Source organism: Equus caballus, chromosome 1, assembly GCF_041296265.1.
Source record: "Equus caballus isolate H_3958 breed thoroughbred chromosome 1, TB-T2T, whole genome shotgun sequence".
In the NCBI taxonomy this organism is placed as follows: domain Eukaryota; kingdom Metazoa; phylum Chordata; class Mammalia; order Perissodactyla; family Equidae; genus Equus; species Equus caballus.
In genome coordinates this window covers 114,124,471-114,139,242 of record NC_091684.1, presented here as the reverse complement: position 1 = coordinate 114,139,242, position 14,772 = coordinate 114,124,471, and the positions used below count along the sequence as shown (strand labels likewise).

The following is a 14,772-nucleotide window of genomic DNA, read 5'->3' as shown; positions in this document are numbered from 1 at the left end:
AACTGCTTTGCTGGAACTAATTAAACAGATGAAATTATTACATGAATATGCAGATGTTGTTTACATTTTACCATATGGTATTATTTCAGGTAATAACTCGCAGGAGAATCCCTTCTTCTCATCAAGAGGAAATGGGTTGAAAAGAAGGCCCCACGTGTCACCTTTCAGTTGCTAGGCAGACACTGATAACGCAGGTTTCCTCTTTGAGTCACGGTGAGTATTCAGCCTGGATCCCTGTGGCACCACAGGATGAGGCTAAGGCTCCTCTCTGGAAGTAATGGGGGAGGTGTATGGGGGGGTGTCTGCTTTAGGGGAGCTGAAATAGCTACAGCTGCTATCAGATCCACCCTGAGGTGGGAGTGCCTCCAACAATGGACATGCTGCCAGTCTGCAAGTTGCAAGTAACAGCCAACAGACTTATGGCATGCTGCTCTAACTGGCATTTCCTCCAAGACTTGGGAGTGTCAAGGCAACTTATTTGTAAACTAACACCTCAGAACCGAACCATCCACATGAGTATCAGGCCCTCCAAAGGTGCCACTGTCAGAGGAGACAAGGCACTGAAGCATTAAATGAGAAAACTTGGGAGAGCCGGTTCAGCAAACCCAAACTACTCATTCTTCTCCCCACTCGACCCACCCTTCCTTCCCATCTTTTCCATGCCTCTGTCAGGGTATTAACATCAAGCCATGCAGCCAATGGAACTTCAGCTGCTTCTTATCCCTCATCACATACATCCAACTACTCATGAAGGCCTTTAAGTTTTGTCTCCAAAATGATCCTCACATGTTTTCTTGCCGCCTCATCCCCCATGTGCCATGCCCAGGCCTTCAGCACTTGTAACTGAACGATGGTAGCAGCCTTCCTGCTGGTTTCTTTTCTCTCTCTCCGCTGTCTTCAGTCCACCTTCGGCTCCACAGTCAAAATCACTTCTAAAAGTCAAATCTGATCAGGTCTCTCCCTGGCTTAAAAGCAACCAACCTCTTCTCAGTGGTTTCAGTCCCAAGCCAAACTCAGCGACCTGCTCTACAAAGCTGTTTCCAATCCATGTTCTTTCCATTCTAGAGTTGTTTCAGTTTTCGTATCAGGCTGTTTCCTGGGCTGTCCCCCTTACCTGGAACATTTCCCCACTTCCGCCTCCTCCTAGCTAACAGCCAATCATTCTTTTGAGTTTGTCTTGGGATCTGTTGGCATGATTGTTATTATTTTAAAGAAAATGTAATCATCTCATCTGGTCCCCCTAAAACTCTGCGTTATTTACTCCTTTGAGATAATCGGGCCAAAGAGCCTTCTCTAAATTTATCCACAGCTTTCCCCATGCTCACATCAAACCTCTACAAACATATATATACATATACATATGAAGTCTTTATTACAGACCTGGGATCCTATTATTCATGTTACTCTTCAGCTAGCTCTTGTCCCTTAACAATGTCAGGGACCTTATCTAGATCAAAAGAGAGAAATACAGCAACATTCTTTTCAATGCTGCAAGATATTCTGTGCTGCCCATACACCATCATTTACTAAACTATTTTGCTATTACTGAATATTCAGGATGTTTTCCTTTCTTACTTTCTGTCTTCTTTCCTTGTATTTTTCTTTCTTTGCAAGTGAGAATAATCGTCCTGTATGTAAGTCCTTACATACTGATGCCTTTATTTCAAAAGGATAGATTCTCTCAAGTGGGACTTCTGGGTCTAAGGGCACCATGCACTTTTGAGTTTGATAGATATTTCCAGATTGTTTCCCAAAAGGTTGTAATAATCTAGACTTTCATTAGCAATATCTGAGAGGGCCATTTGCCTACCTCCTTGATAATATTTTACTGCTTTTTACATTATTTTTGTTGCTGTTTTCATTTTGCAAATAATAACGATGAAAGTGTTGTCTTATTTTCATTTGTGGCCCCTTCCCTGTGAGAGAAGTTCAGCATCTTTGACTAAGTTTATTGTCTGCCACGATTTCCTCTTCCTTGAACTGGGTGCTGATGTCCATTTTCCATTTTTCTATTGTTTGTATCTCTTATAACTTGTAGGATTTCATAGACTCATTCTTTGTCTCTCACATGCCTTGCAAATATATCTTCCCAGGCTATGTGTGTTTTCCCTCTGAAAACTTTCTTAAGTCTCTTGAGAAGGCCTTTTCCCACGCTAACTGTATTCAAATATTCACTGAATGTTTAATTAGTTTATTTTTATACTTCCTTTTTCTTTTGGAAAATTTTCTTGGCTAGTTTCAATATTTATTTTTCCATGTGAACTTCAAATTCCTTCTGTCACATTCCTTACTCATCCTCAAAAAAACTGATTGGAATCCTAATTAAAATCATATCAAATTTTTATATTAACTTGAGAATGTTGCCATTCTATGATATCGTGAAATAAAAATAGTACTCACTATTCTGTCTAATTTGTTGCAGGTTTTTGACCCTCAATAAGATTTTGCAATTTTCTTCACTTAAATCTTATGACTTCTTGTTACTTTTTTCTTGGAATTTTACCTTCTATTTCATTATTGTAAATGCACTTTTTTTTTCTTTCCACTTTCAGCTAATGATTACTATACATGAGGGGCTATGAATATCTATATTACCTTATCAATTCTAATTATCCATAATATCTTATTAATTCTAATAGATTTTAGTGGCTTCTTTAGTGTAGGTTTACCAAGTATGCAATCATATCTTCTACCAATAAATATAATTTTATCTCTTCTTTTTCAATAAGTAATTCAACTTATTACATATTCCTGCTTTATTTAATTAGTTAAAACCTTCAAAAGAATGTTAAATAATAGTGATGATAGTGAGAATTATGCATTGAATCTGAATTTAATAAAATGATTTCAGTATCTCACTGTTTAATATGGTGTTGATCGTTGGTTTTGAGATATAGATTTTAATGATATGTAGTTATATTTTGCTATAAAGATTTTATTAGTAATAGCTTCTGAATTTTTTGAAAATGTCTTTTTTATCCACTGATTAAATAGATTATATTTGTTGATATAATTAATTATGTTGGTAAAAGTCCAAATATTGAATCTTTTCTGAATTTCTATGAGTCATGATATGCTATCTTTATAATACATTGCCAAATTCAACTTGTTAATACATTTTTAATTCATACTTGAAGCAAAATTACACTGTTTTACCAGGTCTTGAAATTAAGGTTCTTCCAGGTTCATAACTTGAACTGAGAAACTTTGGTTTGGATTAATCTAAAGGCTTGTGCCTCAAAGTGTGGTTTTTAGATCAGTAGCATTAACATCATCTGAGTACCTATTAAAACTGCAAAATCTCATGCTTCCCCAGAACTGCTGAATTAAAATCTTCAGATTTACAAGATCCCCAGGTGAATGTAAGTATATTGAAGTTTGAAAAGTACTAGTGTAAATAACACCATGATTATACACTTTTTAAAAGTTACATTGCCCTCAACTGAAAAACCATTTGGCTGTGGCACCTATTTAAAAATGGGAGATCCTTGATTATCTTCCCAAATTTTTCTTATGTATCTGTTCAGTCACTTTTCTACTTCTTGTTGAATCAAATGCGAATGCTCTATTTTGCTAGGTAATTAGGTTTCTTCTCACTTTTCCCTACAAATACTTCAGGTCTCAGCATAGAGATGCTGGTCTCCAAGGATGTCCTCCCAACATCAGTAGCCCTGCCTCAGTTCCCTTACTCCTTGCTCCTTTAGGACTCTCTTCATCCTCTTTCATCATACTTATCATATGTTATTATCATGTCTTCTTTAACTGCCTTTCCCCCTGCTAGACTATCAAACCCAGGAGGGATGATACCATGTCTATCTTGTTTATTTTTGTATTCTTGGCATCAACCAAAGTCTCTGACACATAGCAGGCATTTAAGAAATAATGCCGAGTGACAACTAGATGGATGGATGGCTAGATGGGTAAGCAGAGTGTTCGTAAAGGTAACAACCAATACATAATTTCTTTATATCTCTTGCACATTTCATAGTGCCCAGTTTCTTACACACTTCTTGGCCCATGGAGGACACTCAAATTGCCTTTTAAAATGTAAAGTGCTTTGTAAACTCTAAAGTGATATAATGATGGCGCTTGGGCATATGATGATAAATAAAAAAGACTCCAGAGACGCCTACTTACAAACCAGTACCATTTTTTGTTTTAATTTGCTTAGTGGCATAGTTTAAAGAATTTTGGAACTTCTCTTGAGTTATCAACTTTCATACCTGCCTGAGAAAATCCTCAGGGGCAGGGAATCAGTGCGTAAAAAGATAAGTTTTATTTTTGGAATCAGACAAAAATAATTTACTGCCAGGGCTAGAAAATAAGTATTTGATATTCAAGCTTGGCAAAATAATGTCAAGTAAAAAACATCAAATATGAATTTGAAATAACAAAGCCAACTTTCTTATGACATAACCACGTGAAAACCAAAATCACAGCTGAAAGAATACCTGTTTAGAATGTGTTGAACAATGGAGCAAGTGCACAGCCCCTGGAGGGGTGTGCGTTGAGGGTCACCCTGAGGCAGTGGTGAAGTTCTAGTTTCTGTGTCTGCACATCATTTATTCTTTATGGGCATTCCCCAGTTCATGGACAGATAATTTCCAAATGGTGGTTTTAAAATCGTTGTTTATAATTTATAATATTGTTCCTGTGGGGGATGTGTTGGGATCCCAGGACAGACCACAGGAAGCTGTTGGATGAATACATTATGGAATCATGATGCTAAGAGGACTGGCCACATAGCGCATCTAGGGATCTGTTTTCTGATCATATAGGACCCCAGAACGAATATTAAAATAGACACCTATATCAGTCAGGGTTCTCCAGAGAAACAAAACAATAGGATACGTGTATATGTGTGTATGTGTGCGTGTGTGTGTGTTTATTTTATGACATTGGCTCACAGGACTGTAAGGCTGGCAAATCTGATATCCATAGGGCACGGCCATAGGCTAAAAACAGGCAAGGGCTGATGTTATAGTCCTGAGTCCAAAATCTGTAGGACAGACAAGCGAGCTGGAGACTTAGGCCGAGTTTCTAGGTTGCAGTCTGGAGTCAGAATTTCTACTCTGGGAAACCTCAGGCTTTGCTCTTAAGGCCTTGAAATGGTTAGATGAGGCCCACCCACATTACAGAGGGCAATCCCCTTTACACAAGGTCAACTGATGGTAGGTGTTAATCACATCCACAGAATACCTTCACAGCAACATCTACACTCATACTTGACCAAACACCTGGGCACTGTTGTCTACTCAAGTTGACAAGTAAAATTAAATCTTCACAGCACCCCTCCATCCATACATACGTTTCCCTCATCCCATTCCAAAGCCACTGTCTGCCTCACCACAGCCTCGTGAAAATCTCAGCCTTCCTCACATGCTCCCTATTCAAGCTTTTTTCAATTTTCTCTTGATCATTAGCCCCAAGAAAAACACTCATTCCTTCAACACTCAAAAGGTCTGAAAAAAAGCAATCTGGTCAGGGTAATTTATACTAACATGTGCTTGATAGCTGGAATTTCAGGAATCGAAGTAAAACCTTTCTGCATTTTTGGAGTGGAGAAGGAGCTATTTGTAGGAATAACTTGCACTAAGCTAGGGGGTCACAAAATACATTACTAGAGGAGCTGGCAGGTGACAGAAGCAAGGAAAGTGGGCTTGGTCTAGAACAATGGATTCGGGGTTGAAAAGACTTACAGCAAATTGGACAGTGCCTAACCCAGCTCATCTCTGGCCAGTTCTTGCCACGTGGGAGCAGTCCCAGTGTTGCCATATTTTTCACTTCTTCAAGAAAAGCTGGAACTCCAGATTTTTATGTGAAATTTCACAATAATGAAAACACTCTGCTAGCTGCCAATTTGAGACTCCTCCCCTAATTTTTTTCTTTGTCCTTTCTTTCCTGTAATTCTGAGTTCTCACATCATCTAAAAGTTCAGAGTTGCCACAGTGTGACTCCACCAACCCCAGGGGAAAGCCTGGGGACAAGGAGAGGAGGGAGGTGTGAACGGTCTTTATATGTCTGGCTCGTTTGTCCAGAGCCGGGTGTTTCTAAGTTAGGGTTTTTTTGCAAAGTCCTTCCCCCATTACAGGGTCTGGTGGACTTTGCCACACTCATGGAGTTTGTAAATCGGGCATTTCTTTTCATAAGATTTCACTCATGTTGAAAAGCCTGATGAGTGCTCCTGGAGGCACGTAGTTCCTCTAGACAACAAAATTAAGGATCAGTGATGACAGAGCTTCTTCAGGACCATGACACTTGGCATGCTACAACCGAGATCCTCAGAGAATAATCACAAGATCCTAATCAGACCAACTTCCAAAAGGAGGACAGAACGAGAAACCATTGGCCGCTTATTATTTATTCATTTATGCGGACAGAGATGTTTCCATATCTCTTTATTTAGGTTTATTAAGGAAAATATCCAGGCCACTCAATATGGAAAGTGTCCTAGCAATTCTCATGGGAGTTGAGAGACTCTCCTCTGGTCTCAGACTTCCCCTGTGAATGGCGCCTAATGTGGTGCTTCTCTCTCTTCAGTCTGCTTAAGATTCAGATGAGGCAACTGTTAAGAATGCAGACCCCCAGGCCTCACTCCTGAGAGTCCAACCCAATATATTTAAGGATCTGCTTTTAAAAGTGCCCCAGATGAGGTGAACTGAGAATGAAAGTTAAAGAACATCATCCTAGGGGAAGGAAAGTAATGTATTTCAGGAACTACTCAGGGGCCCCTTCTAAGCTGGGGACTCTACTTCAATAGCAATAAATGATGCTTGGCAGTTTCTCTGAGAGTCACAAATAAACCACGTATGTAGAACTCAAAGTTTCTATTTAGATGGACCTAGTTGTCTTAATTGAGAGGCCAGGGTTGGACTTCCATAACAATTGGATTTCATGCCTTCAGTTTGCTCTTCTGTGCAACTCCAAACACTTTTATAAAATACTGTGATGGGAAAATTTGCCCCGCAATAGTCAATTATCCATAGTTTGTCCGCTCACTGGTCAAGCAGAGAAGTTCACACACTGTTGCTTATCTCCTTTCACACACCTAAATTCATTTTCCAAAGAATTGAAAAAGACTCACCAGGCCTTAAAATGAAAATAGTGATGCAGTGTTTAAGTAGGATTTGAATTTAATCCCAAATCTTCATAGATAAGAGATTAAAATGCATACTGTTCTTTATTTGATACTTTAGATAAACAAGCACAGACACATCTACCAGGGGTTCAGCTGTTAGTGCCAATGCAGAAGAGCATCATGTCTGCCTCTGAGGGATTTTTATGTACCTGACAGTCAAATACAGTGTCCTCTACAATGGCCCTATGTAAACTGTCTACAATCTCAGAAAACCTTTGGCGCACGCACTGCAAATGGTGGTTCTTCATTGGCTTATTTGAGAGGTTATGGAATTAGAGGCCCCAAAGTCCTGCTAAAATGACAGACTTGCCTTAAATAAGGGGAAAAAGAAGTATTTGAGGCAACTAAGATTAGCAACTTATTGTATCTGGAAGGTATTGTTTTTACCATGCCCTTCCGAATGTTTATACATTGCATGCTTGCCGCAATAATTTATTAGATAACGGGCCCTTTTCTAGTCCTCATCTGCAGTGACTGATAAAAAATGCCATTTTAAGTCATTGAAATCTGAGACTAGGAGGAGTAAGCCTTGTTAATGCTTTCTGTTTTTAAAAAAGTCTTCACGCAGAGAGTCTCAACCTAATGCATATTAGAATAATCTGGGATGATTTTTAGAAATGTTAATAGTTTCAAGCTCACTCCAGACCATGAAATCAAATTCCCTGGGGCTGACCAGGTCATTTAAGCCTCCTCAGGGATATTAGGGCAGCCATGGCTGTGAGCCACTATCAGATTGCTATCCAACACATCAAAGGTCATGCCGAAGGGTTGCCTCGCAGGTGAGACCACCTTTGAGACGATGCCCTTTTGGTAAGCAGCTCAATAGCTAAACACCTGAATGGGGCTCATGGCAACGCATTATATCAAATTCTGTGCCATCTTGAAGTGTCAGAGTGAGGTTCCAATAACAAAAGACTGGACAGTAAGACGGTAAGAGGTGATTCTGAGCTATAGCAAAGAAGGGCACTTTTGTTTAAGTGATGTTTATTCTAGGGATCAGTTTTAAATATAAGGATCCACAGGTTTAGTTTGAATCTTTGGGGGTGGGGTAGGGAGAGGGGAACCTAAGCAGAGTCTCAGCTCAGTTCAACAAATGCCATATCTTTCTCTCTCTGAACAGCAACTCCCCCATTGCCCCATCCGCCCGCCATTATCATGGAAAGCAGAATGGAGCAAACGCTAGTCATTTAGAAAGCACTCTTCATATGTTTTCTATATTAGAATTTGCAGGTAGTTGCCTGCATTAATTGATAAACATCAGGTTGGAAGACTGTTCTTACCAAGGAATGGAGGACCACAAACAGAAGTTGGAACAAAAGCAGCCAAGTCTATTTGTGCTAGCTGGGCACCTTGGAAAGGTGCTCAGTAAATAGTGGTTGATGCCTCCTCTCTCCCAACTCAGGCATAGTTAAGATTTGGAGAGAGTGATGATTGAAACGAAACAAGAAACAAAAAAGTGCTACCTAATAAGCTGCCTTGGCATAGTCATGTAGCTCCTGGAGAACTCAGGCTGCGAACAAAATAAACCCACCTCTTCAACTCCAAATCAGAGCCTGCATTGGTCCCCAGTGGCACTACGGTTGTAATAGGGGTTTATCTTTGTTTGTTTTTCTCCTTCTAGGTAAAATTATGACAAGTTTTGTTCAGAAGTTCTCAGAATCTTTCATTTCGTCTAGTGTCATATTTTGAACAGAATAAGGTATACTATCTGAAAATCTCCAGATGTTTACAAACTAAAAGTCAAAAAATTGGTTGACTCTGTTGTGCCTCTCCAGAACCCAAGCTCACTCTTCCAGCTCCCAGATTCTCACTTCCTTTGACATTTGTGAAAGTGATGAACTCTGGCAACTCATGTCAGTGGGTGGTCTGGCCAAATGTGGGACCTGGAGGGAAGCAGTTTTCCATTGCAGTGAAGGTGGGCATTCTTGAGAACGGGCTGCATGGGGCTGCTCAGGAGGTAACCCAAGTTGATGGAGTAAAACACTCTTCTCATGGCTAATCCCCATGCAGGGTTCAGGTAGCAGATCAGACATCACCTCCTGGAATACCCTCTTTCAGTCTTTCTAGCACATCGCCCTGTTTTCCCCAATGGCATTCCCCTCCACTGTCATTTTCTTGTCTGTTTATTTGGTTATTCATTTATCATTTATTTCCCCTCAAAAAAATGACAAGAGTAATTAAAAGAGGGACCTCATGTGTGCTGTTCACCGCCTTATCCTCAGCCCTTAGCACTGTGCTAGGTATAGTGGGCACTTGATAGATGTGCACTGAAGGAATGAAGTGATACACAAAGGTGTGAGTGAACCAGGGGACCAGATCAGGCAGATACCCGGTGAGTTTCCTAAGCCCTCTGAATAGGTGCTGGTGCAGGGAGAGGCTGGAGAATTAGGGCCTGCATGAGTCTGGACAGGAGCCCAGAGGATGGGAGGAGCTTGAGAGGAGACACTCCAGTCCCCTATTAGCCATTCAACAAGCATGTATGCCACACTTATTTTTGGAGACTCTGCTATAGCCCATGCACCGGGAATACAAAAATAAATGTCACATGCCACCTGCAAGGTCTGAGGCCAGGAGACCAGTTCATGGAAAAAAAATTATTTAGGAGATGTTAATAACAATGAGCACCACCATCACATCTCATATTTATTGAGCACTAACTACGGACCAGACACCAAGAGGGCCCTTTAGATAGATCAATTCATTTAATCCTCAGAAAACCATATGACATTATTATCTCCATTTTTGCAGATTCAGAAACAGGTTAAGTCAATTGTCTACGGTCACAAAACCAATAAATGATGATGGCAGGTAGGTAAAACGTTAAGTGGTTATAAAAAAATGACAGCAGGAAGGAAAGAGAGAAACAGAAAGCAATCTAACAAAACAGCAGCTTAAGGAATGAGGTTTCTTTCTCTTGGGTGGTAGTCTTGGGAGACAAGGGGGCTGCTGCTTCACGTGGTCACTCAGATCCCCTGGTCTTCCATCCAGCCTCTCTGCCCTCCCCTGTGCTCATCTGCTTGGTTAAAGCTTGTGAAGGGAAAGGGGCATGAGAGAGGTTTCCTATCTTGTCCCAGATGTAGGCTCACTCATCCCAGAACACTCCCACTCGTGTGCCATTGCCCAGGACCTGGTCACGCTGCACCCCTAGTCACAAAGAGGGCTGAGAAATACAGTTCTTCCTTGAATAACTGCATGTCCAGCTACAACCATACTCTTATGGAAAAGGAGGGTGGATGGATTGGGGTGGATGGCAGACAATCTCCACCACAGCAGTAAAGCTAAGCTACACACCTACTCCCAAGTAGCAAGACTAGTATAAACAAGTTAGTCTCTCTCTTTGTAGGAGAGGGGATGCCCTTTATCTGTAATGGCCAGGTCAGAGAACGTACAGAGAAAGACGGATATTCAAAATGGGCCAAGCAGAGTTCTAATGCATGGCATAGTGATTATAGTCAATAATACTCTATTATATACTTCAACATTGCTAAGAGACTAGATCTTCAATGTTCTCATCACAAAAAAGAAATGATAATTACATGACATGATAGAAGTTTTAGCTAAAGCTATGGTGGCAATCATATTGCAATATATAAATATATCAAACCAACACGTTGTACACGTTAAACTTACACAATGTTATATGTAAATTATATCTCAATTTTTTAAAACATTGGCCAAGCAGAGTGAACAGATATTTGTCAAGCAGATGTGGGTAGTGAGGGTTTATAAACACCCAAGTGGTAACAACATGAGCAATGCAGAAAATGTCCTGCATACAATTTTTTTAATGCTTGTTGGTGAAGAAGGTTGGCCCTGAGCTAACATCTGTTGCCAATCTTCCTCTTTTTTTTTTCCTCCCCAAAGCCCAAGCACATAGTTGTATACCCTCGCTGTCGGTCATTCTAGTTCTTCTATGTGGGGTGTGGCTACAGCACGGCTTGATGAGCAGTGTGTAGGTCTGCACCCAGGATCTAAACTGGTGAACCCAGGGCCACCAAAGCGGAATGCACAAACTTAACCACTTGGACACAGGGCCGGCCCCCGCCTGTATACAATTTGTGTACTGAAAATTAAGTAGCCTAGGGGACAGAGATGTGGGTAAAAGGGGTCAGGGATAGTGTATGCTGACCACGGATAGAGGAAAGATTGAGAACAACCTTGTTTGTATTCCACCCTATGGACTGTGTGGGCAGTGGGGAGCCATGAAATTTTTTAAGCACCAGCCAAGTGGGTGACATGATTGTATCTCTTGTAGGATTGTCTAAATTTTGGATGATCTCCTGGAGGAAGAAGGTGAAAACCTGCTCTGACCAACCCCTGCAAAGAGACTCCGAGCCACATAGGAACCCCTATGTCAAATTCAGCTGAGAGCCGCCTGGAACAAGGAGCTCCCTTCCACCTAGGGGACCTGTATTTCTGTTTATCTGGAGGAAAAGTTGGAAGTGTCTCATCCTAGATGGAAATTCTCCTCTCCCAGAGTATGAAAACGTGTGCCACCAAAAATTGTAAAACCAATTTTGCTAAGGTTTGGAAAGACTCCCATACATTTTTGGCAACAATTTTCCTGATTGCTCTGGTTTAGGCTAATAGTGACACGTTGACATTCTCTAGGCCAACAGCTGCGGGCAGTGGGGAGAGGTGAACCGGGAGCATGGCATAACAAGAGAAATACATCAGCCTAAAATGAGAATCAGCTGAAATTCAGTCACTAAATTAACAGGGCGCTAGGATGGAAAAGCAGCAACGAACACAGGAATGGGAGCAGCTCATCGTTGCATGAAACACATTCCATCGCGAAATGGCCCAATTCATCTCACAAATCATCAGAATCTTGAAATCCACATTCAGGTCAGTATTGCAATGTGTTTTCCTCTTAAGGGTGAGGTTAGTGCCTATTTTTAGATAAGTCTCTTAAAATGGGGTCTTCATATTCTGTGGGTCATGGATGCTTTTAAAAGTAGAATAAAATTTGGGAGGAACACTCATGATTTTGTTGGGCTCCTTGGCAAAGGGGTCCATGGTCACTAATAAAGAACCCCACTCTTGAAGATCAAAACCGTGTCTTATCACAAAATGAGGGCCAGCCTTTACTCTGGATGAGGAAGAGCCCCAAACAGTGGCCCAGGGCTCCAGGTTCATCATTTCCCAGATTCCCAAGATGCCAGAGAGGAAAGAAGAGTGTAAGAGGGTTCAGGGTTTAGCTTTACTGAGGAGGGAAGGCTAACTGTAAACAGAGGTCCTTGCACATCAGGGGGAACGAGCAGAAGCCACATTTCTTGGAAAAGATATTCGACAGGAAGAAAGAAAATTCTCAGCATCTCTAATCCCTAATAGTAACTCAGATCAAATCAGTAGATATGTCTATTCTAATTTTTAAAAATATTATTCTTAAAAAATGGATACAAAGGGCTGGCCTGGTGGCACAGTGGTCAAGTTCTTGTGCTCTGCTTTAGTGGCCGGGGGTCCACGGGTTCAGATCCCCAGCATGGACATACACACTGCTCAACAAGCCATGCTGTGGAGGCATCCCACACACAAAATAGAGGACGATTGGCACAGATGTTAGCTCAGGGCCAATCTTCCTCATCAAAAAAAAAAAAAAAGAAAGAAAGAAAGAAAGGACTGAATACGATTGTACAAATTTTATGTTACTGATGAATATGAAATTTAGTTTTCCAGGCAGAGGTATTTTCTGAGTTCTAATGCTCCTACACTGGTTTTGCTATACAAATTAACATACCATTTTGCAGGGAGGTAATAATTAGATGGCTATGTAAAGAACTCCACAGTTTAAACAAGCTCATTGCCATTCTTACCTCTCTTTAGGTCAGATATGTATTTTGGGGGATTACTATCCAAGTTAGAATTTAAAAGTGTGTCCAGCTTCACTTGACAATTCCTCTCTTTTAAAGGCAATAGAATGTTTCCTGGATTTCTAGTAACTAGATTCTGTTTTGATGGCTTGACCCTTCTGATTTTACAGTCCAGTGTTTTCTGGCTAAAGTCCCAAATCTGATTCTGGAAGTTACTTAACTTTACATCCAAAGAAAAGGTTTCAAAAGTGATCTGTTTCTGGTACCTTCGAGGTTCGTTTAATGTGGGGAAGCGGACACGTATAAGCTAAACTTGTTCCAAATTACATGAAAGCAGGAGTGAGAAACTCCTGCCAGCCCTGACCTCGCCATGCTGAATTCCACCGTGGGAGCTCCAGCTATGAAGGGAGTCGTGTCAGATTCCCTGGCTTCTCAGGAATCAGTCTATTACTATACTGACTGCTTCAATATTCATGAAGATGCTACAATTTGCATTCATAGTTTTTCTATGGCAAAAGAACCCACTGAACTTTTTCTTCAGGTTTGAAACATTTTTTTATGAATCACATACAGAGTTCCTCATAAAAGTGAGCAATATTTCAAATTAAGTAAGTATTGAATTAGTTTATTTGGAGTGAACAAGGCAGTTTGAGTATTTTACAAACCTCTCACTCGTGTAGATCTCGCTTGTGTCTCCGGTGCAGCTGGGTCATTTTGCTGTGCTCGAGAACAAGGGACTTTTCCAGCCTCTGCAGCAGGAAAGAAGGCTTTTCATCTTGGAATGGTTTCTATCATTTACCACATGCTTATTAAGCACCATGTACCAGGCACTGGTGTGCGGCAGCCAACAGGCAGAGAAAGAGCCTTAGGGAACTCACAGTCTGGAAAGACAGACAACAAGCAAGTCATAACAATAAGGCGGTGCAATGAGTGTCACGCTTGGAAGGCACGCCTCACAATAGGACATCTCCCCATTGGGCAGAACTGCTGTGGCCTCTCTCCAACAAAGAGAAAGATTCTGAGAGCCCTTCTAATTGTTTGGATTTTGTATGTCTAGACCCAGCCCTGAGAAATTTGGACATAGTAGATAGCATAGCATCAGACCAGGGGCTTCAGACCCTGACTCTGCCACTTTCCAGCTGTGTGGAAGTTACTTAACTTCCCTGTGACTCAGTTTCCACATCTGCAAAATGAGACTAATAATAGTACCTATCTCACGGAGGTGGTTGTAAAGATGAACATATGTAAAGGGTTTGAAAGAGTGCTTAGCATACAATAAGTGCTATACAAATTAGATATTTTTTCTACTAAATAAATATTTGTTTGGAAAATTAATGAACGAACTAATGTAGAGTCCTTTTTTGTGATCTAAGTAGGGTTAGCTGTCATGAATAATATTTTGTAAAGAGAGAGTGAGTCAAGGAATACTTTAGGATGTTTATTGATTTTTTTTTTAAGGTTAGAAATTATGAAGTTTCTCTCTCTCATTTAACGCAGGCAGAAGCTGAAGTCCCACTGCATACTGTACATTGCTTCATTTCTCAGAGCAACCCCATGAGGAGGGGAATTATTATCCCTATTTTATGGGTTTTATGGTGAGGAAGCTGTGTCTCCAAGAGGTTGCAGAATTTTTCATGAGGTCACGGAGCTAGTAAGTGGTGGAGTTGGGCTTCAAAGCTAGGTATCTCTGGTCCCTCCAGAAAAGGATCTTTCTGCTCCTGATTGGGAATACCTTGCTGAAAGTCAGACAGCCGAATTAAAGGCACAGTCAGAGCGCAAAGGTTCTGTAGTGTGTGTCAAGATCACAGCTCTGTGGTTCCG

The 14,772-nt window shown here is 40.9% G+C and overlaps 1 long non-coding RNA gene across 1 annotated transcript in view; it reads right to left on the bottom strand.

Moving 5' to 3' along the window:
• The window catches only part of LOC138917186 (uncharacterized), a 64,770-nt gene extending 50,938 nt beyond the window's left edge, over positions 1 to 13,832 (bottom strand). Inside the window, exon 1 of the long non-coding RNA XR_011424886.1 lies at positions 13,617 to 13,832. This is a non-coding gene — a long non-coding RNA (uncharacterized lncRNA). The remainder of the gene's footprint in view (positions 1 to 13,616) is intronic.
• Positions 13,833 to 14,772: the final 940 nt, after the last annotated feature.